The sequence below is a fragment of the Alosa alosa genome, chromosome 21 (genome assembly GCF_017589495.1).
Source record: "Alosa alosa isolate M-15738 ecotype Scorff River chromosome 21, AALO_Geno_1.1, whole genome shotgun sequence".
In the NCBI taxonomy this organism is placed as follows: domain Eukaryota; kingdom Metazoa; phylum Chordata; class Actinopteri; order Clupeiformes; family Clupeidae; genus Alosa; species Alosa alosa.
Genome location: NC_063209.1, coordinates 3412237 through 3440029, shown reverse-complemented (window position 1 = coordinate 3440029; position 27793 = coordinate 3412237). Strand labels below are relative to the sequence as shown.

Genomic DNA, 27793 nt, shown 5'->3' with positions numbered 1-27793 from the left:
GGCCCTCTATCGGCTATAACCGCACTATGTAAGTTTGCCAGATCGGGTAGCGGATCTGTAGTTCAATGGAATGAGACATAAGAAACTACAAATTTGACTTGCATCTGATGTCGCAATACATCATACTTTCATAAATCGTGCAACATATTCTACCTTGTCTGTGGACATCGTTATTTGCAAAGCCGGTGCTGGATAAACAAATAGCATGCGTGCGACAGAGGGAAAGTTCTTTGGCGTTGCTGTTGTATTTTTAAGTGAATATATTCAGTGCAAACAGTACATCTTCATTCATCAGTCCTGCGTTGTGTTAGTGCGGGTGCTATTTCTCCAGGCAAGTGACTGTACCAGAAGATGAAAACATGCTTGACTCTCACACAGGGCTAGAGGTGCAGAACGAGCCTACTGAGAGCCCACTGTGACAGCACAGTGTGACATTTGTTCTCCAGCTCTCCTCTCATGTTTTGTGTCATCTTCCCTCTCTCTGCTCCTCCTTCACTCTCATCTATCAGCTCTCAGTTTCAACCAAGCCACGTTTGAAAGAGCCTCATCTGACACCCAAGAGGCACCCTGACCGGGCGGCTATTTCACCTGCCCTTTTCCCTGGACCATCCATCGACCCCTCCATTCATCTCTGCCCCTCTCCTTCCATCAGACCACTTGACTGGCTGCCACTTAAAAAGCAGCACGTCTGGGCCCCCGCTAAGGAGAGTCCAGTCCTCAGCCAGAGAGAGATGGAGAGTGTGAGAGAGAGCGGCAGAGAGAGAGAAGAAGGGATGGAGTGGATGAATAAAAAGAGCTGTCTTGGTGCCGCAGTCCAATTCTTGCGAAGCGTCTAATTCTGGGCGGCTGGTTATTAACAGCGGCGCTAACTGCCGGCTCATAAGTGGCGATAAAAATGAGCGAGCGCGCGGAGGCCCTGTCAGCGGCGGCTCCTGCTTTATGGCCCGTCGGCCTCCGCACTGCCCCGCACTGCCCGCCCATCCGCCCACCGTGATGGAGAGCATACGCTCCACAGGCTGCTGCGGCGTTGTGTTGATGGATCGCTGCTGATCACCCCCCTCTCCATACACACCTCACAGCATACACACACACTTACACATACACACGCACTTACACACACATATCCTCATCCCCCCTCACACACACACACTCTTCAAGTCCGTATCTGTCCCCACCCGCATGGAATGAGCTGTCAGCGGTGCTGCCTGATGGGGCCTGATCTACAACCTCAGGGGACAGGGGGAGCGTGGGTGGAGGCACCACATCATCCTACACCATCCACAACCCCCGCTGGGATGGCTGTCCTTGTCCATGGGCTGTGGTATACCAACCACACCGGTCACAATATATATAGCAGCATATATAGTGATGACGCACAGCTGGATAACCTTGACCTCTTTCCATCCCTGCTAACCTTGATGACACTGCCTTGGTGCCTCAGTAAGGAGAGACCGTATCCCTCCAAGCACCTCTCTAAAAAGGGCACAAGTCACAGGCTCAAGTGAGCTCTTAGAGAAGTTTTAGGGCTCAGAGCGGACTCTCTCAAACTCTACTGAAACCTCTGCAGCAAATCCCTTTGTGATCCTCACCTGAGATCCAGGTGTAACCTCAGTGGCTGATCATTCATAAGAAAAACCACTAGGGATAACAAAGAGACAGGGGTCATTCAGACTCAACCAACCTCAGAGTTATGAACACTCAGAGAGCCTGAGCAGTTTACATAGCTGTGTCTCTCTGTCATTGCTATTTCATGGAATGCACCCCCCAAAGGGATATTCTCAACACCTGTTTATAGTCAAGCTGGTTAGTGTTCATGCAATCAGGACAGCAGGAAGGTCACTCTGCCATGCCATGACCTCTTGTCACAGGCATGCCAAGGACGAGGCCGTTAGCCAGGGTGCTTCTTCCAGCGGGGGCTGACTGATGACCGCTCTCATCACTCATCCTCTCAGTCCCTGAGCTGTCCGCGGATCGGGGTCACGGAGTTTAACTAGCATAAAACATTAACGAGCCGCGAGTTAACGCTTCGCACAATTTACACAGTCAGGAGCCATGTCCATCAAGCGCCGCTGCTATACATCATTTTTCAAGACTTGGCGCGCAAAGCCGTTAGCAACACTACAAGGGAGGCGGCCGGATTCGAGCCCCAGCCAGTGCCACAGCCCCGGGGGTGAGCGCGCGCGTGAGTCTGCATGCTTAAAATACTCCGGAGAAGTGGATAAATGTAGACTACAGCTGAGTCTTGAGGGATCACTTCACAAGGCTTGGCAGCCACTCAAAAAACAGAGGCGCTTCGTTTTAACGCTTGTGTCACCTTGCAGGCACCTTCGGTGGCAATGACAGCAGGTGAACTCGTCCCTTTTCTGTTCTGTTTCTTCTTTCTTTTTACCTCGGTGTGTGTGGAATGAGCTTGCAGAATTTCAGTACTGAACCAACAGCACCATATCTCACCTCACCCAATCCTTCTTATGTAACTAAAAGCCACTGGCCAGGTGTCAATCAAAAATACTGAACAAATAATGTTTAAAAACAAACAAAGAAATATATAAATACGTCAGCATTGTCCACCCAGCAATCCCCTTATTTCCCAGGAGTATGAGGTTACCCTAATGAATCGTCTGGTCTGTTAAATGTTCTTATTACGGTTACTTAGTGCACAAACAAACAAGCGCCTAGACAGCCGTGAGGAACTGAAGCTGTGCAGCTCTTTGTTCTTGGCAGCGCTTTGTAGTTGGGAGCTGCATATCAATGAATATCATTACGGGTGTGTGAAAGCAAGGCACAGGCAGGTAATTGCCGTGCCTGAGTCTGTGCCGTTTCTCTCGCGTCCCTTGCATCGCAGGTCACCTACATAACGAGCAAAGTCACAGAAATGACGGACATTTACAAACCAGTGCTGTGCCATCACCACATATGGCCCTTTTTACATTTCAGCCTGCATCAGTTATTAAACAGAATGGAGCTGAAATTAGCCTTTTTTCCTGTTCCCTGCAGTTGGACAAAGTTGCCATTAATTTGGGCGATACAGCCTGCATGGAGAAGTCAGATACAGATATGATCAAGAGTCAGATACAGATATGATGAAGAGTCAGATATATGATGAAGAGTCAAATACAGATATGATGAAGAATCAGATATATGATGAAGAGTCAAATACAGATATGATGAAGAGCCAGATACAGATATGATGAAGAGTCAGATATATGATGAAGAATCAGATACAGATATGATGAAGAGTCAGATATGTGATGAAGAGTCAGATACAGATATGATGAAGAGTCAGATATATGATGAAGAGTCAGATACAGATATGATGAAGAGTCAGATACAGATATGATGAAGAGTCAGATATATGATGAAGAGTCAGATACAGATATGATGAAGAGTCAGATACAGATATGATGAAGAGTCAGATATATAATGAAGAGTCAGATACAGATATATGATGAAGAGTCAGATATATGATGAAGAGTCAGATATAGATATATGATGAAGAGTCAGATCCAGATATGATGAAGAGTCAGATACAGATATGATGAAGAGTCAAGCGTGACGCTGGTCCTCCACCACCTACTCCAGTCCACAGCCTTCCTTTTACACCTATACCCAGAGGCTGAATTTGTTCCTTCTGTTAGCTCTAAACCACACACACACACACACACACACACACACACACACACACACACACAAACACACAGGTTCTCCTCATAACAGGCCCGTCATCACTGATCACTGACCACCTGCAGCCTGTGACTCACCGCTAATCAAACTGCCCACTGGCCATGTTCACAATAGCTGCTTTATGGCCTCTTTAAGGCCTCTTTCTTCAAAAAACCCTTCATGGGGGAACACTCATATAAACTCCATCACACAGAGTGTGTGTGTGTGTGTGTGTGTGTGTGTGTGTGTGTGTGTGTGTGTGTGTGTGTGTGTGTGTGTGTGTGTGTGTGAAAAAAGCCCATGGGGAAATGGGAGAAATTGTACAGGGGATAGCATAATTATTAAATTAAGAAAAGTTACACTGCAGAATGTGGGTGAGCTCAAATTTGTTCAGCACTCCTGTTTAAGGTATGACAAAGGATCACTGTAAGGGCTTTTCCACTTTGGACATTGATGCGCTGAGTCAGATTGATGCAGAGAACCCAAACATAACCTGAACCACTTATAAAAGTTGACCAGCAGTATCGTTGGCCAGTGATTTTCAATTCTGTGTCCAGTGTCAATTTGGAATTTTCTTTTCCTTTAGTTTAGTTTGACAGTCAAACACATGTGGAGAGAGAGATCAGGAAAATAAAAAGACAAGATAGAAAAGAAACAGCCTCTGTCCAGTTAAACCCTGAGGGTAGTAGGCCTGGTCAGTCTCTTGGAAAAGGCAATTATAGCTTCTGGCCTCTCTTTAAGCTGCAGTGTCCAGCAGGGGAAATGCTCCCCCAGCCCCAAAGTCATCTTAACACTGACCTCAGATCAGTACTGAAACCCACAGGCCAAACCACAGCCACACAATAGGCAAACATGAGGGAGAAAGTGTTTTAATGAAGTCCTGGTGGTAAGCATATTTCTATTCTAGAACTAATTTCTGAGCCTAAGCACATTTTAACTTCTATTAAACTGCAACACCATGCATATATGTATGCAAAAGGTGTTGTCTCAACACGCAAAATCTATCAGGTAAGGAGTCTGCCTTTAAATGGCGTATCTCAGGTGTGAATGCACGTGTAATTGAATCCTAGGTGATGTTAAGGTGAGAGGAGAAGACCTTGTGCTGTGGGCTGGAACTTAATTAAGATCTGGTGATATGCGTGCAGCTCGTTTGCCTGCCACAACGCCGCCTCAAAGGGTGACCTTTCTCTGAGCCTAATAACTCATCATGGCTCGTCACCTTGGCCCACTATACCACCCTATGAACGCACACCTAAGATGGCTGAACCTGTGTTTGTGTGTATGTGTATGTGTGTGTGTGTGTGTGTGTGTGTATGAGAGAGAGAGAGAGAGAGAGAGAGAGAGAAAGACGAAGAGCAAGAGTGAGCGCTGAGAGGCCAAAAAAAAAGGAGAGCATGTTTATATACAGGCCAGTAAACTCTATTTAATTAAAATGATTCACAACAGACAGGACAGCCTAATTGGTTGAGCACACGAACAGAGTGCAGTCTCCTCCAACATAAATATCCAGCTCCTATTGGGGCAAAACACATTTGCCGGCCCGGAGCAAAGATGCAGAGGCCTTAGCTCTGGATCAGGAGAGTGGGAGGCCGGGGGGGCAGGGGGTGGGGTAGGGGAATGAAATATGCCCCCATTGGAGGGGCAGCAGCTTGCATGCCAGGGCTGGGCTAAGCTAAGCCTCCTCCACAGGCTCACTCGATGGCCTGGAGCCTGGCAAACTCTCCCTCACATCACACTCAACTCACCCACCCACCAGCAGTGCAGATCAAAGTAGGACAAAATAAGCATACCAGCGAGCCATGCTAACTGCAGTCCATAGTGGTCCATTGTCCACTGTATCTGACGTATTATAAGGAATACAGTGTGTATGTATCACAGCTGAGAGACTCCAGGATGAGCCGTGGATGACAGCCCTAGTAGGATGTGACTGTTCTGTGGAGGGGATGTGCTCACCTGTTCACCTGACTGTTCTGTGGAGGGGATGTGCTCACCTGTTCACCTGACTGCCACTCAGCCTCCCGACTCTGTGCTCTCCTTCACCCTGACCGCTCTTAGATGGATCACTGAAGCACTGCCCGGCACTGCTAAGTTATTGCTCTTGCTTTAACTCTCCTACCCTCTGTTCTTCACTCTTCTCTCTTTCTCACTTGGTGCATTTCTCTCTACACTTATCTTTCACTCTTTTCTTGTTGTTCTTCTGTTCCCTTCTTCTCCTGGCATAGTGCTAGTCACACCTGCTTCCTCCCCCACTGGCCAGTGTCCACCCTGAGGGACGCAACACAACTGCCTGACGTGGGAGTTCGGGACACTTAATCATCACAGACCACTGTGTACAGGTACCGGCATGCACACACACACACACACACACACACACACACACACACACACACACAGACACAGACAAACACAAACACAAAGAGGAGAGAGACACACACACTGTCCCCAGTGTGGCAGAGCGAAACTGCGTCCATCTGAGAAAATTGCTCTGTAATACATCACAGCATTACCACAACGTTTCCCATGCAGCACCACAGAAGAACTCTAATGACAAACACGTCTTTAACAACCAAGTCATAAATATTTATGACTTCTCATCCCGCCCTGTTTGTCTTTGTGTGTATCTAAGGAACACACACACACACACACACACACACACACACACACACACACACACTGCATATAGTATGCAGTAAAAATGCAATCAACCAGACTCTGGAGGCAAAACACATCTGGAGGGCTTAAAAAGCGACACAGCAATTGTGCAGTATACATGATTTATAAATCATACACACAGAAGCATAATTATCAGGCACCCTGCTGGGCCTAACACACTGAAGACAACACAAACCAGACAAATAAGACGTCAGACAGGACATCGAAGACGGCGCCCAGGAAAAGCCTTGGAAGGCTGAGTGGGTGGTGAGGAGTGCTAAGGCGCTGTCTCTTCCTCTTCCTCACTCTATCTCACACACACACACACACACACACAGAGGATCTGCCCAGCTTTCAACAGCAGTTTGACAGTCCTCCTGTAATCAGATCTGAGTGTGTAGGAGCCTGACAATCAGGAGAGCTAAGCTTCACCACCGCTAAGATACGACAGGATTCTAAATATATACCACAAGCTTTTACATATTTTGCCCACTGTCCGTGGTAGCATGTGTTGCCTGCAGCTGCATTCATTAACATGACCTCTGTAGCATGTTACAGCTTCAGAGACATCTTTTTTGACATTATTTATATCTATGCCCAGGATGGCATTTTTTACTTAAGCGATTTTCCCCCCTGATAACAGTGTCAGTTTCAAAGGTCAGGTTAGCTTTTCAATACCCACAGGATTTTCCCCTCCAATCGCTTATTTGATTTTCCACCGATTGGATTTACTAATCCAATACTGGGTAGTACAGCGATTCCCATTTCATTTGTCAGATTCAGTGAATTCTCCTTCTCATGGTCCTTTGTTCATGAGCACAAACTCCATTCACTATCCATTAACCTTGCAGAATGCGCCACACCAAATGAATGCCACAGCGTGGCTGCTACTAAGTGTAGTTTTACTTCACATAAATACTACAGGGTATACATAAATACTGTATAAAGGGTATACATACTCTTTTACTCTGTTTCACACACCTACATGACACCAATGACACTGGTCCATGGAGTATCACCACTGCATGTTTATTGTAGGACCTAATTGCGGTACCCAACCCACTACTTGTTTGCAAAGAATTTCTCTCACTATAATTAACATATACACTCCAGTGTGTGTGTGTGTGTGTGTGTGTGTGTGTGTGTGTGTGTGTGTGTGTGTGTGTGTGTGTGTGTGTGTGTGTGTGTGTGTGTGTGTGAACACCATCATCAATAGGCACACACACACACACACACACTCACGTATGTGTTGACAATGGTGTTAGAATGATGACAGACTGCAGGCTCCGAGCCCGAACAGATGAAAGTGTTAAGTCGGATTAAGCACTAAGATGTGTGTTTACCTCAATCAACAGCTGATGCAAATAAATAGGATTTTGGACAACGTGCTCCCATAGTGACCCGATTAATTTCCCATTATGTGTATGCAGGGAAAAAATCACAGGGAACAAGATGGCAGAGTGTGCTAAGCAACCTGTTATTTGGCACAGCTTGAAGCAACGTGGAAATAAGAGGTACACATCACACTGCATTGCTCAACTTGCTTTATGTAATTAACCAGATATCATTTAAGTAAGTGCCTCAAGAGTGCTGCTGGCATGCGAGCCAGTAGCCTGGGCTATTGGCTCAATTGTTAGCGTGCTCGCCTCCCGATCCGAGGTGCTGCTGTTTTGCGGGTTTGAGTCCGGGCGTGTGCAGGGCTGAATCGCGCAGGTTCAACACAACGCAGGTTGTGTGTGTGCGTGCGTGTGCGTTACTGACAGAGCTCCCAAATCTGCTAGACAACACATATAATATAGATTGTGGAATGTGGGCAGCAGTAAAGTTCAGTTCTGAGCCATTGGAGGGTAAACCAGATGTAGACATGATAAAAGATCACTACATTTTTTATTCTTGCCATGGCTGTCTGTTAATAATGCCCACCCATAACAGACCCTGAACACACACACAAGTGCAACTTAAAGTTGTGTGCACTTCTCTGACCAGTCGCACGGCCAGGCCGCATGCTGTCCCACACCCATGATGATTTCATCTCTCCATCTCTCTTCCCTCTCTCACTCTTTCCTACTTCATCATCATCACCATCATCACCATCCTCCTCTCCATACTTCATCTCACATGAACAGAATCTCTGCTTGTTCTTCACTTCGTTCAGACATTCGTTCAGCTCATTTACATAATGTCTGTTTGAAATACTAGGAGGGGAGTAGTGTAAGAGCTGGCTAAGTTCGGAGTTCCAAATGTGGGGAGATGTTGTTCAGATATACGGCCCAACCGCTTGATATCCACAGAACATGCAGACTTACACCTATGTCTGAAAGCAGCTATTGTGAGACTTATGAATGCTTACAGTAATAGCTTGTTTGTAAGGCTTTATAGATACTGGGTTCATAGAAAGTGCCTACACTTTGAGTAGCTTGCTGCCTCTGTTTACTTTAGACTGAATCGTGACATATGGCTGTGTCTCTGCTGAGCTTCCTGTCAGGATGTTGTGTGGCTTGTTCTTTTCTCCAAGGACAGGGTCAGCCATAGGGCAACATGTCCTTACCTGCTTCCCTGACCTGACTGACATGAAGCTACAGACACACACATATACAGTACTCTCTCTCTCTCTCTCTCTCTCTCGGTCTCTCTCTCTCTCACACACACACACACACACACACACACACTCCCCTTGTTACGCAACAGCAACTGTTTTCTCCGAGTCATCTTCACACGTCATACCCCATGCCTCAGACTGTATTCAGAGAAGTGTTATTCAACAGTCCCTGTGGCAACAAACATGACTTAACTACCATGAAAATGTATGTACATGCACCAAAGTGTTGAAATATGTGAACAGCAGTTGATTAATGAATCATGGCATATATTTTTAATTAGATCATAATGATTAATTACCCTATACACTGTCATGTTCTGCACTGTGAATACCTTTATTATGAAATGATCATAAGGTTTGAGTGGATAACATCTGCCATTCCACACTCAGTCTGAGAGAGTTACAGCTTCCACAAAACCAACAGTGTCTAAAAGCTAGTCAAACCACATGCATGTGTGTGAGCATGTTTTGTTTCTCTTTTTGTGTGTTTGTTTAGTTTGTTTCTCTTTTTGTGTGTGTGTGTGTGTGTATGTGTGTGAGAGAGTGTGTGTGTGTGTGTGTGTGTGTGTGTGTGTGTGTGTGTGTGTGTGTGTGTAAGAGAGAGAGAGAGAGAGAGAGAGAGAGAGAGAGAGAGAGAGAGAGAGAGAGTGAGTGTGTGTGTGTGTGTGTGTGTGTGTGTGTGTGTGTGTGTGTGTGGACATGTACTTCTGCTACCGCTCAAACCCTCAGCCAGTGTGGGATCTTTGATGAAACATTAGCCATTTAATCACTGACACCAATCAATGCTCCCGCCTCACCACTCAAAATGACTGGAAATCGTTCTGGCAGCAGCCACCCGAGCCCGCCCTGCCTCCACACCCAAGAACACCCACACAGCCTCACCCCACACCCCTCACGCCCAGGGACCAGGGCTCGAGTCAGCCAAGCACGAACGAGAGAGCAAGAGAGGGAGGAAGAGAGAGTGGAAGTCAGTGGAAGAGTTTAAACACACTGGAGGAGCTCGTCTCCCGCTCAGGTGCAAGGGCATTCAGGGAGCATATCATCAGAATCAGTTTACAGCTCTGCAAGCTCAGAAGAATACGATTAGCGAATGAAATTTGTAGAATATGATTTGTGAAGGAAACAGTAAGAGGTACCCTAAAGAAGTGGTTCTACAACTGGGGGAGGGGGCTCCACCAAAAACAATGGAGGGGTTGCGAAATGATTGTCTGAATAAAAAAACACTTTTTTAAAGTTTATGTTCCTAATGTTCCTCCAAAAGTGGATACTCTGATTATGCAAACTAAACCTGAGCCTCAAATCACCTACAGTACCATCTGAGTTCAAAGGTGCGCTGCACAAGCTCAGCACAGACAGAGCACTAGGCTGCCTTTCACCACAGGGGCGCCAGTTCTACACTGGATGAGTGCTAGCTATGTACTGTATTGGAAAATAACAAAACAGATTGTCAAAAGCTGTCATGGACGGTTCTGCCTGTGGAGTGGACATAGCATAGCCTACCTACTGTACGTGACAAGTCATTTTCTGTCTGTGCCTCCAATCTCACAACATTACCCAAAGTAAAGCTATAATAATATGACTATAATGTTTTGTGCGTTTGGAGAGAAATTGTTTGCGAGACTTGGTCAGGGTTTTTGGGGGGTCACAGACGAAAAGTTTAAGCCCACTGCTGTTTAAGCCCTAATGTGTGCTGCATCCTAAAACAATCTTACGTTTCAGTTGCCAAATCTTGAATAAATCCCTTCCCCTTTTAAAAAATCTACAAAATACTGACATGTTTTGTTTTAAATCATAGATATATTGTTGTTAAGCAATGTACCACTGTACACACATTTATTCAGCAGTTCAGTTTCTTTTCTTAATGTTCATTCAGGCTGAAATGAAGAAACACTTTTTTGAGGCTGTGCAACATCTCGACTCTTATGCAACATCAATACTGCACAAGGTCTACACTCACTGTATGGTATGAATGTCCCATGAATGTGTTGTCTCAAGTCCCAAGGCCAGATACTTGAAGTAAAAAGCTAAAATGTCTTTTTAAATGTCTTGATATTCTGAATACACAATGTTCCTTAATGCCTGAAAGTACTGTGTACTAAGATAATGATGTATTCATGTTTTTAAAAAAGAGCATGGTGAACTAAAAATTTCAGGATGAACTATTCTTTTGATGGCTTCCAAAGGACCAAAGAACAGAGCAGGCCTTTGAGCTTGTTACCGTGAGCGTTTGGTCCTCGGCTAACCTTTAAGTGTGCAGCGTGAGACAGTGGTGAGAAGAAAGCACCCGCTCCCTTGTGCTCTCCTGACACAGTGCAAATGGACGGCCAACGCACGGCTACCAGCACAAAGGCCAGTGGGGAGGTGTACTTGATTTCTTTCAGGGGCGAGCAAAGTGAGTCAAAGCCTCCCGACGGTAACGCACATCTCCGTGAGCGCCGGCCTGCTGGACTTTCTGAAGAAAGCAGAAGTCACCTACACAGCTTGCTCTGTGAGTTGTATATACAGTATGTCCCTGCCCCTTTGCTTCTCATTTTCAAATATACACACACATATATCTGCCCCTTTGCTTCTCATTTCCAAAGCATATATACACACATATATATGTCCCTGCCCCTTTGCTTCTCATTTCCAAAGCATATATACACACATATATATGTCCCTGCCCCTTTGCTTCTCATTTCCAAAGCATATATACACACATATATATGTCCCTGCCCCTTTGCTTATCATTTCCAAAGCATATATACACACATATATATGTCCCTGTCCCTTTGCTTCTCATTTCCAAAGCATATATACACACACATATATGTCCCTGTCCCTTTGCTTCTCATTTCCAAAGCATGATGTTGTTTGTTTGTCTTTGTTCTCAGAAACAATAAAAAGCCATTCATAAAAAACAAGTCACTTCCACTACGCCTGGTTCTCCAGAGCTAACCAGGGGGTATGGGAGTGGAGTTGTTCCACAGCAATGGCTGCGACATGAAGTCAAAGGTATCCAGACCCAGACAGAGCAGGATCCTGATATTTGGACATCTGCTGCTTGCCGTACCAGGCTTCTCTGACTTTCTCTGAGACCCAAGTGACAGGGAAACAACAACCCTTAATGATTCACTGGCAGATTGAACAGATGAGTCTTGTTTGCTCAGTTACAATGGGTTTAAATATAAATGTCTTAGACTTGGTGATTCACTGTTTTAAATTCACTTTGTACTTTGAACACAATGTATGAATCCATGTGACTTATGACAACCAGCTTTGATGAAATTAAAGAAATGAAATGAAACGTCTTTGATCAGTGAGAGCCACGCATCATTTCATTTAGATGACTAGTCACAGAGTATCTTCACATAACACCAGTATCTGATGTGCAGGGTGCACAGCCTATCCTGCACCACCCTGACCAAAGAGCTCAAAAGACAGACAGCTGCAGTCCACCATACCTGTCTGTCAGCACAACTGTCCGTGGTCACTCCCACGTGCTCCGCACATACAGTAGCAGGTCAAGCATGCAACGCACAGCTGGCCTCATGCACGCAACCTCACCTTAACCTTCATTCTTCACTTCAGATAAAAACAGTGTGGAGGCCCAGATCACCAGAGCTGATGCGCTTTTGGCATGAGCTGCTCTCTGCTGTTCTATTTTCATCATCTTCAGCCAGCAACAACAAAAGTGGATGGATATGGAGAAAAAGCGCCGTGGCGCCAAGTCTTTGCCTTTGGGCCGTTAAGCGTGGCCATGCCAGGATCGCTCCCGTCACAATTTTTCATTAGATCTGAAACCAGGCCAGAGATTTTGATGGGGTGGAAAAAAAGAAGGAAAAAATAAAAAGTGACGCGTGCGTGTTGAACACTCTGTCAACACGTTTGCTGAGCGCGTGCCAGGGGTGCGGGAGCGGCCTGACAGCCCGTCAAGAGAGCCGTCTGAAACAGGAGCCTCGCAGGACGCCAGTGTGCCACGCCCCACCTCCTGCACCGGCCGGTGGGACCTCAGACCTCAGGGGTCACTCAGCGTTCCTCCCTGTCCTCCACCTCTGTCCGTTTCTGCACGTCAGACACACATCCATGAGTGTTAATGTGTTGGCAGAGACGGAGAGTAGCAGCTGAGTACTTGACACTGAGGGGCTTGAGGGGGGCAATAATCCCCCTGCTGGTGAAAGCCTGCGTTTGAGTTGTCCAAAGTGAACACGAGGCGCCAGTGACAGGGTGGCGTACAGGTTAAGAGCACATGAGTGCACCAGGCAGGAAAACAAACCTACAGTAAACAGAGCACAGCTGCTAGCGCTGCAGATCAACCTTTACAACCATGGGACACTAGGCCCTCGGTCACTCAGCAACAGCTGAGGGCCAAGCACTAGCATGTCAGCCTCCATCTCCACTGGCAACACATGACCAGGGCCCTCCATCACTGGGCTATACATCTTGGCACAACCTGCTGACATGGTGCTGAATGGCGGAAAACTCCATTTCACACCTGTGTGTGCTAAGGATGCGTAAGGATGGCTGGGTGATCAGTAATGTCTCCCTCATCTAGCCATCTAATCCCCACCATCAGTCTTCATGACACATTCCTGCCAAATCTGCAAGAATCCAATGACTTTCACAAGCATCATGACACCTGCACCTGCTAAGGGTCCTTACCAGTTTACCTTTCATCAAATCTAACACACTCACCAGAGAGAGCTACCCGATCAGACCCAAAGCAGCTGAAACCAAAAAGAGAGAGAGAGAGAGAGAGAGAGACACCACCCTCTTCAGCCATCAGCTGAGCAGAAAGAGAGACAAAGACATGCTCAGGTGTCTATGAGATGGCTCTGTCTATGAGAGAGAGACAAAGCAAGAGAGCTAGAGAGACAGAGAGACAGAAAGAGAGAGCTATCAGTGAGCATCATGAGCTATCCCCCTCTCTCCTCCCAGCCCTAGCCACTTCATCTCTCCCTCTTGGCACATTTCTACTGGCAACTAAAACCAACACACACACACACACACACACACACATGCACACACACACACACACACACACACACACACACACACGTGAGTTGGGCTGTGCGGCTACTGTGCTTACATAAGGGACACAGACTCAGTGGCGCAGGGCTAGGGAGCCACAGAGTATCTAGAGATCTGACTGCAGTCAACTCCCTGACCACGTCTCCTCCTCCTCCCCCTCCTCCTCCTCCTCCTCCTCTCCTTCTGTGTCCAGTCCAGCACCCCTCAGGCGCACGGCGTCTCCTTTGTGCTGTGAGGACGCAGCCTTTGCCAGGGACGGCAGCTAGCCAGGGGCCAGCACAAGGGGACCGGAGCTCATAGCTCTCCATTGATGGCGGCTCCTTTTGTGCCACGCATGATACCACCCTGACGGGGGCGGGTAAATGGCACTGGGACACACATTCAAGTGGCCTTTTCAGAAAACCCTTCAGCAAACAGGAACCTGTCTAGAAAGGCCCCTTTTGTCAGTCACGTGCCGCGGCACTGACGCCACTGAGACGTGATTGGTATTTGCGATGGGGAAGAGTGGACATATGGTGCGTGCAGGAGAGGAGCTCCCAGGCTCTGTGTGTTACGCACGGCAGACACTTTCAGCACACAGCTGTGAGCAGCCAATGGCTCTGAGGCCCAGCAGTGCAGCAGTGGGCTCCCAGAGCACCTGCATGGGCTACACCCCCTAGCTTCTGCCAACACACTGTTCCACACAAACACGACATGAGCATGGAAGGGCTGGCCAGGTGGGCATTGTCATATACTCATCCTCCTCCTCCACAGAGTGTGTGTGTGTGTGTGTGTGTGTGTGTGTGTGTGTGTGTGTGTGTGTGTGTGATGACTACGTAGGGTAAACCAGCTGTTCTAATCCCATTCCTGTGGAGCAGACAGGACACAGACTCTCGTCCGGTCAATGCAGTTTGTACATCACAGCACACACTGGACTGCCTCGAAATCACCTTGTAGCAACATTGGAACTTTTTCCCATCTAGAGTTGGGAGCTCTGGGTAATGGACTCTGAGGGAGCTATTGATCATCTGTCTGAGTGGCGTTGTGTTGGGACAGCAGGAACATAAATAAAACAGCGCTGTGTGTTGCCGTAGCACTGAAAACACACAGAGCCAATACCTGCACACTCCTACAAGCATGCACACATGAATAGAACTACATTTAGGATTAGAAACGAAAAGAATTGATTCCTGAACAAATGACCTTGTTCTGACCTGATGCTCGGAAGGCAATGTGGGTGCTGTTTTATGTAACATACTCCTTCATAATAGCCCATTAGGTAGATGACATTCCATAGGACACAGAAGAAGAAGTGGCTGAGCTTGGCCATTTGTAAGTCATGCAGGCTTAAATTAGTATTATTTGTCACTGATTCAGGAAACAATATAAAAAAATGCCCAAAAATAAACTTCCCAAGCCTCCACCCTTCTACACAACCTCATTCTGTCACACAGTGTCTGACTCAGATAATAATGGGGCAAAGTATTTCATCCTCCACTGAAATAGTTGCTCTCTGCTCGGCTCGCAATGCCTGGAAACAGCACAGAGACAAACAACGGCAATTTGGGAAGGCTTTCATCTTAGCCGAGTGTAAAAATGAGCCATTAGCATTCCTGGCAGCAGACAGGTGTCGCGGCTGTATAAATACGCAGACATTGATTTAGAGGACTGGAACAGTCTCCCTCTCCCCCACTAACTGTACGTGAATGTAAACACGTGTAGACTTGTCACCGTGGAGCATGATGAGACTCACTGTAACCTGGGGCCTAATATCAATAGGTGCCCTTCCTCTCATAACACAGTTCTTATGCTGCACACTGACTGCACTGTAAGACTTTAGAACAGCGCCCCCTCTGGCTGTGCTTAGAAAAAATGGCAGCGCTGCTCAAATCAACAAAGTGTTTAGGCCGGCGAGCGGCTTTATAAATAAGTCATGGTAACAAAGTAGAGGGTTTAAGGGCTGAAGTGCGGCACTGGGGCTGTTGCCGTGCTGAGCACCGGGGGAACATGTGGAGGAACGCCGCTCGACACCGAGCCCATTACGAGACTTTGGGACTCCAGAGGACTCGGCGAGGAGTGGGCGAGGCGGTGGCAGCAGCAGGATTTAGATCCACTTCAGAATATAAATGATTCAGGCTCGGCACCGGCAGCCGTGTAGCCGTGTTTCTTTTATGAATACCTTACAAACGGAGCCAGCCACAGGCGGTCAGCGGGGGCGGGGGCAGTGGGGAATCTAGCCCGTGCGCCACACAACTTGAAGTGCGTGTTGATCCAGGGAATCCTAAGAGGGTCTGAAGGAGGATAAGCACACTTCGCCACTGAAGTGACATTTACTCTGAGCTTTCGGGTACAGATGTCTCACTGTAACACTAACAGATTCCGTCTCCTGAGTTCACACATACAGACATGGTGCAGAGAAGGCTCTTAACGCTAGAAACGTCCATATCAATATTCTGTGGCTATATATGGCCAAATTCAACTCTGACACATGACATGACAAACCCTAATGCCTGCAATGACATTTGTGACTTGTACTGGACTGCATTCAGGAAAAAGAGGGTTTGTGTCTCACATTCAACACCAGGCTGAACTTAATATCTTTCAGAAAGACCTAGAAGAGAGGGTCAGCAGATCATAACAGAGAATATATAAAGGTCAGCACATAGTGACCCAGACTGGGCTTTGGCAAGGCCTCACTCCACAGCCTGATTTGGAGGCTTCTAATTGAACACTGAAATGCACTTGGATTACAAAATCCATGCCAGGGCACAGAGACAACAAATACTGGCCCAGAGACAAAAAACTAGCACCAGGGTCCAATGTCGCTGGCACCCTGTTTGAAGCTGACAGAAAAGGGAGAAAGCTTTCTTCAGCAGGGTATTATGTTGTTCACTTTCAGGAATACGGTGCCTCCAAAAACATCCACTCACTGCTCTGTGTTATGGTCTGTGCACCTGTTGCTGGGCAGTGTGAACAAAACAAAGTGGTGAGATCATCACCATGGGAACTGCTGGTTAGACACAGTCCTTTTAATTGTGTGCGGAGCACCTATTTGAACTTTGCTGCTGTGACATCAAAGACAGGCGTTTGACACAGCAGGCCTTCACACACAGGCTGCGCTGCATTCACATTTGCGCTCGGTGTTTTCGTAACTAAAGGCTGCACACTCCCGTGAAAAGCGAATAAGGACGTGCCGACAGATTTACTGCGTGCAGTTTTCTTTTCTTACATCAGGCATACCAGAAAGGGCAGCTCGGGGTAGCACATGTGTGAGAGCAACCCCCCCCCCACCGTCCCCTCTGGCTCATCAGGGGACTCCGGATGCCCTCGGCGTGTCTGATCCCCGTGTGAAAGTGGTAATTGAAACCAGGCGAGTACCTGCCCCGCTCTCCCGAGCCCTTTCTAGAACATTCTCTCTTGACGGAGCTAAGGGGAAGCATGGTGATAAGGGAGCCAAGCGAGACACATTTGGAAGTCTAATGCTCTCCGCAAGAGACCTCCCAAGAAATGATCAACAGCAAAGCCCACAGCAATACTCTCAACAAGAGGCTCAGAAAATACTGGAAATGCATGCTCAAAAGGAAAACATCAGAATATTCCTCACAGCTAACCAAAATATCCAAAATACGGTCCAATTAAATAACAAAATCCAGAGCTAAATAAAATGACTACAAACAGTGTCATCCTGCACAAAAAAAACAAACAATTTACTTGAATTATAAACATGTTGTTGATAATGTCTTGGGCAGCAGAGGACAGAAATGACCAGAGGCACAGTAGACCTGCCCCGAGCCTGTGCTGTGAGATGCCTGTTAAGTCCTGGGCCTGCTCTACACAAACGCAACCCGCCAGGCACCAAACCTCCCTCCAGCCTGGCACAAGTGTGTGTGGAGAGATGCCTGTGACCTTCCCTCCTTCCCCACCCTTAGCCTTCAGCATTGGCCGCTCTCCTCTCCTCTCTCATCTGCATCTGCACGTGCAAGAGCAGGAGGAGGAGCAGGAGGAGCAGGAGGAGGAGGAGGAGGAGCAGGAGGAGCAGGAGGAGGAGGAGGAGGAGGAGGAGCATAAGGAGGTGGAGCAGGAGGAGCAGGAGGAGGATGAGGAGGAGCAGGAGAAGCAGGAGGAGCAGGAGGAGAAGCAGGAGGAGCAGGAGCAGGAGGAGCAGGAGGAGGAGGAGGAGCAGGAGGTGGAGGAGGAGGAGCAGGAAGAGGAGGAGCAGGAAGAGGAGGAGCAGGAAGAGGAGGAGGGGGAGCAGGCACCCAAGCAGCAGTGCTGGAGCTGCAGCTGCGGCTGGGGAGCTGATGCAGATAATCGCCATGACAACCTCTTTGCTGCAGGGGGGTGCGAGCGCTCAGTCACGCCTTTGACGTAGAGAGAGGTGACATCAGCGGGGCTCTTGTTCGGAGACTGTGGAGGAGGTCGATGCAGCTTTAATGGTCAGAGATTGCGTCAATTAGGGATTAATTGCTACACTGCACTTATTGGCCCCAGCGTCTCATTGCTGATTAGGTAGCCGACTCGTCGGGCTGCATTTAACTTGTCAGTGGCCACAAAGAATGTGATTATCAGCTGCTGTAAACTGGCAGCTGCTGTCTTTGTCAGGAAGGTGAGGTCAGTGAGGGTCATTCTGGCTATTTGGTCTCTCACTATCTGCACCAAGACTGGTGCATTTCTGTCCCCAAGTCTACCATATGCAGAGCTACAAAACAACCATATTGTTTATTCGTCATGAACTGTGATCCAATTGCATCTATACACCTTCAGGCAATAACAAGTCTTTGGTCTACAAACCACCAATCAGCATTTATTCCATGCAAAGCCCCATAAGTGTACACTAAATACCATGACATATTCACTCTGATGAAATGTGTGACGGCATAATGGAATATGGATTGGTCTGACCACCGAATGACCTTACCTTTTACAGCCCTCCAGCGCTCAACCAGCTGACTTCAATTAACTTCAAAATAGCAAGCACAACAATAAATGAAAATGGATGATGTCTTATCTCTCGTACTCCCAAAAGGCTTATGAGGTTGTGCAGGTGAGGACTAAAGGTGAGAGTGACCCCCTTCTCCTCCTCCACCACATTCACCGCATCACTTCCTTCTTGTCCAGTACAGCCAGCCGCTAGCGCAGCGAGGGCATGGAGGCATTAAATTGTTTTTTTCCCCCTGCTGGATGTTGTTTTCTTCCCTGTTGTCCCTGCAGATGTATGTCAGAGCTTTACATCTTCACCCTTATTAATGTCACCGCGCGGGACTAGCGGCCTGCTCGTAATGAGGGCCCATTAACGGGCAGACAGAGGCACAGCAGGCTGTTTAGAGATTAGCAGCCACGGACGATCACTGGCCTTGCTATTATGCATGACACCTACAGCACTGCACATTTGACAAAAACAGCGTTCTATGGCTGATCAAAGCAAAGCATCCAGTCAGAGTCTTACAAATGTTTGTCATTTGTTATTCAAATTCCAAGCTACAAACTGGGAATATTTAAAAAGAAATTTGGTTGAAATGTGATAAACTTGAAAAGTATATTCAAGTGTATCACAAGTCAACTTGTACTGAAGTATATTTTATGTGTGTCGCAGAGCAATTTGATCTAGGTAGGCCATTCAACAAATAAGAGCAAATGTAAAATATAAAATAGGCTGCATTTATTTTAGGCTTAAACTGCTGGCACAACTCAGGACACTGGAACAGGACTGTGGCGTGCAACTGGCCAAACATGGCAGCACCTCACAGACTGGCAAATTCTGCCGGATGTGGATCCTTCCTGCCTGACCTTTGCTGAGGAGCTGCCTCAGGCGACACCATGTGCGGGGCAGCGCGATTGAAACAGGCAGGGCGTGGGCTCACAGATACTCAGCACAAGAGCTGTCAGCCGCACAAGCAAAGCCCTTCTGATGGAAGCCAACACATTACTACACTCTTTCATTTATTAGTGCACTCCATGCCATCCTGCATCACAAGCCTCACACGCCTATAGGAAACAGGAAAAGTTTATACGCAACAGAGTAAAGAAGAGGGAGCGAATGCACAGCAAGATTAAAGTCAAAAACTCCCCAGAGGACTATGGCAAGCCAGTGCTAATCCAGTCATTATTTATGACATAATAATAATAAACATAATAATAGTTCAACTGAGCCTATGTTATGCTTAATACTTTCTGAGTCCACTTGTTTGATCCCGTGCAAGAGTGGTGATTTGCACTGTTGTAACATTAGATTTTAGAGCAAGGGTAAACACTGGCAACGTCCAATAACCGATTAGGACTAAAGACTAGTAAAAACATTACTGCAGTGGCTGAGACTGTTGGACCCTAATGGCCAGCATTAATTAAGAAGCCCAACGGCTACACTGCAACCAGCATGCGTGCTGTGACTGCAAGAAAACAAGGCATAACGTTTGACTGTCTCTGCTTCAACACAAGGGCACGGCACAGGCTGCTCTACTACCTAACAACACTTCAGAGGGGCCAGAGCCACTACAGAGAGAGTTTCTGTAGAGATAGGGTCACATGTTACTTTCAATCAATCTGTAGATTTGGATCAGTTCGTGTTTGGCTACTTTAATGCTGGACTCAACAAGCCTCCACCACAGCGGAGTGCGCTGCCCACTGCTCCAGTCCAGTCGGAGCTGAAAGGGTTGTGAATCAGAATCATTTCTGTAAATGTACATACTGTGTACTTCTTATGGTCATTTGTGATGTGTATATATCTCTTGTGTCTTTGGTCTGTATATTCAGAGTATCCTTGGTTTATCCTTGAATTCAATGAAAGCCTGTCTAGAGGCCTTTTGCCTATCACCAGGTGTGAAACGTTAATGTTTGTAGAAACAGTATGGGGCCAGGCCTCTGAAGAACTTCCCAGGAAAGGGGGTAGTTTTAATTAAAAGACAATAGAAGCTGACCAGACTTGATGGCACCCAAAAGGCCACATCCCCTTCCACCACACCTTTACCTTGCATATTCATAGTAGGTCACTCCTTCTCTTTGTGTGTAACTTAAATATGGTTTTTGTATAGTCAGAGAATACTGGTGAAACCCATGATGGGGTGACACAAACATGCATCTCTCCCTTGAGGGGCACTGGCCCCTCATAGAAAAGAATAAAAGCCTGGATCCTGATATTCCATCGTACTGACTGAGTCTTAAGAGAAATATGGTAGTAAAAATATGCTATCAGAGCCCTGCTCTGCTCAGGCGTCCTGTGAGGCGGCCGGCTGACCGTGGCCTCTGGCGCAGAGAGGCCCTAAAAAAAGAGGCAGGCAAGGCAGCGAGCGACCGAGGGAGCGCATCTCTCCAGCGCCGGCTTCTAAGTGACCCACTTTGTGGTATCATTTCTCAGCTGTCTTCCACACAGACCTCCGCAGCAGGGGCAACGACAAAACCCACAAGATCAGTGAAAAACAACAAGGGGAACAGAGAGGTCGTGGAAAACACCAGAACACTTATAACCTCCGCTCCAGCCATCAGCACCTCGGCAGGACAAGACGTAGTGTTCCCTCCCATTCCGGCAGCAGAGGACCGCCTCACTGGGCAACTGAGTTCAGACCTTTTAACCCTTCACGCTAAAAACACAGCGCTCAGGCCGAGGGCTTTCTGCGTGGCCATTAGGGGAGGTACTGACAGGTTCAACATGAGCCACGTGCCACAACAGGCGTCCCATTACAGAGCGTGCTGACATCTCAGCCCTGAGTCCGTCAAACCAGAATGCTCAGTCCATATCCTGTGGGCTGCACTGCCCACGTCACCCCCATGTGTGTATGAGAGGGTCGAGGGGGGCAGCACGGTCCAGTCAGGCATCAGGCTGAGGGGGGCGTGAGAGATGAGCTCCGCGCTACCGAGGCTGACGGGAGAGGAGGAGAAGGGGCGAGACTGAAGGAGCCCTACGCAGACAGAGGCAGGAGATGGCACTTGCACCACTTCCAGTCTCTATCGTCTGATGTACACACACAGCGAGCTGGCACTCGGGAGCTTTCTGCATGAGTGCAGCCTCTCGTCCCTGCAGCATGAGGGAGGAAAATATATTAATAATAAACTGGCTTTCCCCTGGGTAAGCGAGGTGGAAACATCAGGAGCTCACCGTTCCCCTGGGAACGGACCACCGCACTGGCAAACACACACACATACCACATGGCTCAGTCGTCGAGTAAGGGTCTCGAACGCGAGAGTTCATCAAGCATCATCATTCACCACGTCAACAAGGCGCTTAGCGACGCTGTGATTTTTTTCCTCCTTCTCCTGACAGATGCGACGGACTGGACAAAGGCTGTCAAAAACGCTTAAACGATCTGCAGAACACAGCTGTGCTGAGGTGACGTAACTGAGGCAAACGACTCTGCATTAAGATAAGAACACCTTGGGCCTTTTCTCTCCCCCCACTGTTTTTAATCAGCTTCTAAAAATAGCGTGTCTTGTCACCTCCCAGATTGCGGGAGCATGAATAATTCAGAGCAAACATCACAGGTGCGATTACACATACTGTAAGCTCGTCCGCATAGCAATCGGAGAAACCAGCCGCACGACAGCCTTCTAGTCTTACATCCATGAATCATGTTCCTTACGGGATATGCTGACATTTGAGTCGAAATACATTGGCAAATACATGACGACCAGGCCGTGGCCTTGTCAGAGTTATGGCGTTCAGACATATGCCATGGGCTTTCAAACAGCTCCCAAAACCAGTGTGAGCGCGCAAAGCCGAAACACATTTCAAACGCACCCTCTGCAGCCTTCCTTGACATACATATTTGTCCCAGTATGTCTGAGTCTTTGTCCCGCATCTATAGATAGCCCGTTATTCAGGAAGCAGTCGGAGGCTTAAACACATCTGTCTCTCTCTATCCAGCTCACACAGTTCTCCTGTCTGCCTCTCTCCCACCTCCCCGTCCCCTCTCTCTCGCTCTGTTCCGAGGGCATCTACTGTGCAGTGGGGGAATTGGGGACCCTTCTTCCCATGGCCCATTTAATGAAAGGTGGCCAGTGGTGTGGTGCTCTGACAGAGGTAATCCTGCCCCCCCCCCACACCACCACCACCTCCACCTCCGCTGCCTCCCCTCCGTCAGCGAGCCCACAGGAGAGAGCCAGAGAGCAGGCGTGACAGTCACACTCATTAAGGCCCTTTTCTCCACTCCACAGCCCGTGATTTGGCAAAGCGCGCGCCTAATTGGCCGGTCCCCTGGCAGTGCCGGGATGGGGGCAGCAGGAGTGGGGATGCGAGGCGGAGCTCGACTCGGCCCGGTGATTGGCACCCGGGGGGGCTGCTATCTTTGGGAGCAGCAGCTGACAGGGGAGGGGACAGGAGGAAGAGGAGCTGCTATGGCGACAGCATCGGCGTCGACGACGACGACAACAGCAACAGCTTCTATTTAGCTTCGTTAGATTTCCTCAAACGACCAGAGGGGAACACTGCAGGGAGAGACCCCACACACACACACACACACACACACACACACACACACACACAGAGACACACACACACACACATTAGACCAAGGACCAATGTAGTGCTGTAAATGCCGCTCTTGCACAGGTCAATCAGGGTACAAGCATGTGAGTGTCCAGCAGAATCAGCCTTCTGGCCTTGAATGAATCAGGGCTCCTGGAGTGGAAGTGAGGGATCAGAAGAATGAGTGCGGTGCAGAGTGAGGGATGGGTGGAAGAGAAGAGGAGATGACAGCTAATGGACATGCGCTCCCCAGATGAGGCTGAACAGGGGCTGAGCCTTGCACTCAGTGGTCAGGGCTGGCAGTCACTTGAGGTCAGGAGCAGAGCAGAGTACTTGTGTGAGAGTGTGTGTGTCTGTGTGTGCGTCTTAGTGTTTGTGTATGGTATGTGTGTGTGTATGTGTGTGTATGCATGTGTGTGTGTGTGTGTCTGTGTGTGTGTCTGTGTGTGTGTGTGGGTCTCGCTCCATCTGAGCATCATTGTGCACAGCAGGAGACACACTTCTGCAGTTGCAGCAGAGTTAGACACTGACAAAGTGTGAAGGCTTACTCTGTTGTGTGTGTGTGTGTGTGTGTGTGTGTGTGTGTGTGTGTGTGTGTGTTTGTGTGTAATATGTATATGTGCATAGGTGCTAATGTCCAAAGCAATTATCTAGCCCATGACCGCATCCAAGCTTCCCAAGGTCACTACCTTCTGATGCTTCAAACAGCCCCCTTCTCACTGAGATCTTCAGGGTACTGTTACCTTTTTGTTCCTAGATGACTGACTGACCAAATCAGTAGGTCATTAGCGTTAATTAGCATTTTTCCTCAAAGTTGCACTTCTCTGAGGAAAGGGACTGAGAATCACACTGAATCTACAGTATATTTACACTGTTCACAAACTCTCTCTCTTTCACTCTCTCTCTCTCTCTCCCCTTCCCTCCTTCCCTCTCTCAGACTGCAGAGGTGAGGATTTACGATGTGGTCTAAATGAGCGAAGTCTATGGTCTGTTTAATACCTTATGCCTCGTAGCAGGAGGACTCTAAATTCTTATGTGAACAGATCATTTATAATCTGCAACTTCTTGACAAGGGCCTCATTAATTTGGAGTGTTCTCATGCAAGAGTCTGACAGTCAGTGTTGTGTGCTTGCATGCAATTATGTGTGTGTGTGTGTGTGTGTGTGTGTGTGTGTGTGTGTGTGTGTGTGTGTGTGTGTTGGTGCATGTGTGTTGGTGCTAGTGTGTTAGTGTGTGTGTGTGTGTGTGTGTGTGTGTGTGTGTGTTGGTGCATGTGTGTTGGTGCTAGTGTGTGTGTGTGTGTGTGTGACCCAACCCACTCCAGAGCACAGCTATAAATACCTGCCAGGCTCTCTCTCCCACTGTAGCCCTGTACTGGATATCACAGCATGCCCATGACAGACAGACAGCACTGAGATAGTTTGCATATGGGCTGCAGGCAGCTGGTTCACTCTGACACTGAGCTGAGTGTGGGGACTGAGCAGGCTACCTGGCAAGACCACTGCACTGCTCCCATGCCAGGCTTCTGTCACTGCACAAGCCCCAAAACAAAGCAAAAAAATACAATACAATTCGTAGGAATGCTAACAGTCATTTGAAAATGTTTGTGTTTGTGGGTGTGTGTGTGTGTGTGTGTGTGTGTGTGTGTGTGTGTGTGTGTGTGTGTGTGTGTGTGTGTGTGTGTGTGTGTCTTTGTAATTAAAGACAGTTAATGCTTTATTGATATGCCTTACTTATCCAGACATCATTAGGCTTAACCTAGCAGAAAAAATTGCTCATTGGCAATGCTTACATGGCACCTCTGGGATGCGTGCAAATGAATGATGGCCTCGTCTCACCTGGGCTTCCTCGTGTTATCAAAGCGTTTCACTCATTGGCTGATTTATCTGATGAAACTCAGTGTGAGACTGAGCAGCTGTGCTGCTCTGAGGGAGCGGAGTGGAGAGAGAGAGTGTGTGTGTGTGTGTGTGTGTGTGTGTGTGTGTGTGTGTGTGTGTGTGTGCGCGTATGTGGTAGTGTGTGCCTGTGAGTGTGTGCGTATGTGTGTGAGTGTGTGTGTGTGTGTGCGTATGTGTGAGTGTGTGCGTGTCAGTGTGTGCGTATGTGTGCGTATGTGTGTGTGTGTGTGTGTGTGTGTGTGTGTGTGTGAGCCCACCATGCAGCACCTATCCAAATCCTCACCTCCAGACAGCGCCGAGGCCCCAAAGCCTGCTGCTGCTATTCTTACCCTGCGCAGGCTGCCGCTGAGCCTCCTCTAAATGAGGAGCTGTGTGTCTGTGTGTGCTCTGGCCCATTCACACATTCACACTTCCCACCGCCTGCCTCGCACCGCACCGCACAGCGCAGTGCAGCGCAACCTCCAGCACCCTGAGGACCCCGAGGACCCTGCGGGGCGTCCGTCGGAGCGCCTGACGGAGGAGCAGCTCGCTCAGCCAGGACCCCGATGGTTGGTTGGCGTCTCGGTTCCCCTGTGATCTGGATCAGGCAGCGATTTGTGTGTGACGAGCTCAGCGGCTCATTAGTTGGGGGCGGCGGGCGGAGATAGCGCTCCTCAAAAGACAAACAACTTAATTAGCTCCTAGCGCCGCACCGCTAACAAGTTTAGGCCAAAATACTTTAGAAGTGCTTGCTCCAATCATAACAGCATCCAATCCTGTAATTACACTGCTGTTAGATTACGCCACATGCCCGCACGGTTGTGTGCTTGTGTGTGTGTGTCTGTGTGTGTCGTGTAGGTCTGTGTGTGGCTTGTGTGTATGCGTGTGTTGGGTGGGCGGAGGTTTATCATAATTAAAATGTAGCACATCCCAAGGGACAGAGCCAAGAGCTAGTGTGCTCACTAACACATCCCACTAACACAGCTACACACAGTTACACACATACAGTACTTACACACATGCACGCACACACACACACACCTCCTCTTGTGTCTGGTAACCCAATGGCAGTATATTTAACAACAGTACATAAGTTGACACTTACACACTGGACATGCCACACCAATTAAAAGCTGACCTTAGTGTCATCAGGAGAGACTTCTCTTGTTAGTGATACAAAGTAAACTTTAAAAACAGAAAATGACCAAAGAACATAGTCTATTGTTTGGATAAGCTGGCAAAGTACTGTTGGGGTGCTGGAGTATTGAAACAGGTACTCCAGACCAAATGATCTGTTTCTGACTAAAATGCACAGATGATTTCAGGTCTGCAACCCAAGAAAGCCCTCTGACTACTTTTCACTCATCACTCCTCACCACACACTGTCACTCTTACTATCTGCTGTTGCTTTAATACGATGGACAGAACAGAGCTCTATGCACAGAAAAGAAGGGGAGCGTCAGTGGAGCTATTAAGTCCTGCACTTTAGCACTGTCTCCTCTGAGCAAGCCGAGCACTGTGTGTCTGCGCTGAGCAGACAAGCGAGTTTTTCAAAAGCACACTGACACAGAGAGAGGCAGCCTGAAAAGGGAGCTGGCAAGGAGAGGCGAGGGAATGTGTGTGTGTGTGTGTGTGTGTGTGTGTGTGTGTGTGTGTGTGTGTGTGTGTGTATGCCAGAGCCCTGAGTAAACCTGCCCCGCCTCCTCTTCTCGCCCTGTTTGATCTGCCTCTGTGTCTTCTGGCTAGTGTGCACCGCAAGCAGAGGGAGGGAAAGAGAGAGAGGGAGAGAGGGGAGAAGAGAGACTAGGAATAGGGCTCTGTGCATGGTACCATCTCTCCTAATCTCTCTCTCTCCCTCTCTTTCTCTCTCATGCACACACACATACACAGACCCATGCATAGCCCCAGGTCTAAATCACTGCCTGCCTGCCCGCCTGGCGCCCCTTCAGTGGTCAGTCCAGTCCATCTACCCTGGCTGAGAACATACAGCAACCTTCCTCTGCCCCCGCCACCACTCCACCACCACGTCCACCCCCTCCAGCCTCTCTGCTCCCATCCCTATAGATTAACCATGACGAGCCCCCACTCAGGCCTGCTTCTGCTCATATACATCACCTCCACACCCCACCCCACCCCACCCCAGCCCAACTCACACCACTCCACTCCACACCACTCCATTCCACCCACGACTCACATCACAAGAGGTGTGGGGCAGCGAGTTTGTCACCGATCGCCACCGTTAACGAGAGCCAGAGGGAGAAGAAAATATGGGTCAGGTCATCTGCTACGAAGAGGCAGCGGCTATTGGGATCTGACAATGGCCATGCTAAAAGCCCAATGGCTGACTAAAATGCTCAGTGCTAAATGCTCACTGTTGTAAACAAGCCAAGGCGGAAGGACATGAAATAAATAAACAAAACAATGGGGGCCAAGAAATGTCTGGCTGTGTGGCCCTCTAATCCCCCATGCGGGACTAAGAGAGCAACAGGGCAGCAGAGTAGCCATCTGCCCCAGGAACTATGCGGAGGTGTGTGTGTGTGTATGAGTGTCCTTGTGTGTATC

At 48.2% G+C, this 27793-nt stretch overlaps 1 protein-coding gene across 1 annotated transcript in view; it reads right to left on the bottom strand.

The window, feature by feature from the left end:
- fgf13a (fibroblast growth factor 13a) overlaps positions 1 to 27793 on the bottom strand; it is a 94868-nt gene that overhangs the window by 53618 nt on the left and 13457 nt on the right. The gene's annotated exons all lie outside the window — the stretch shown is intronic.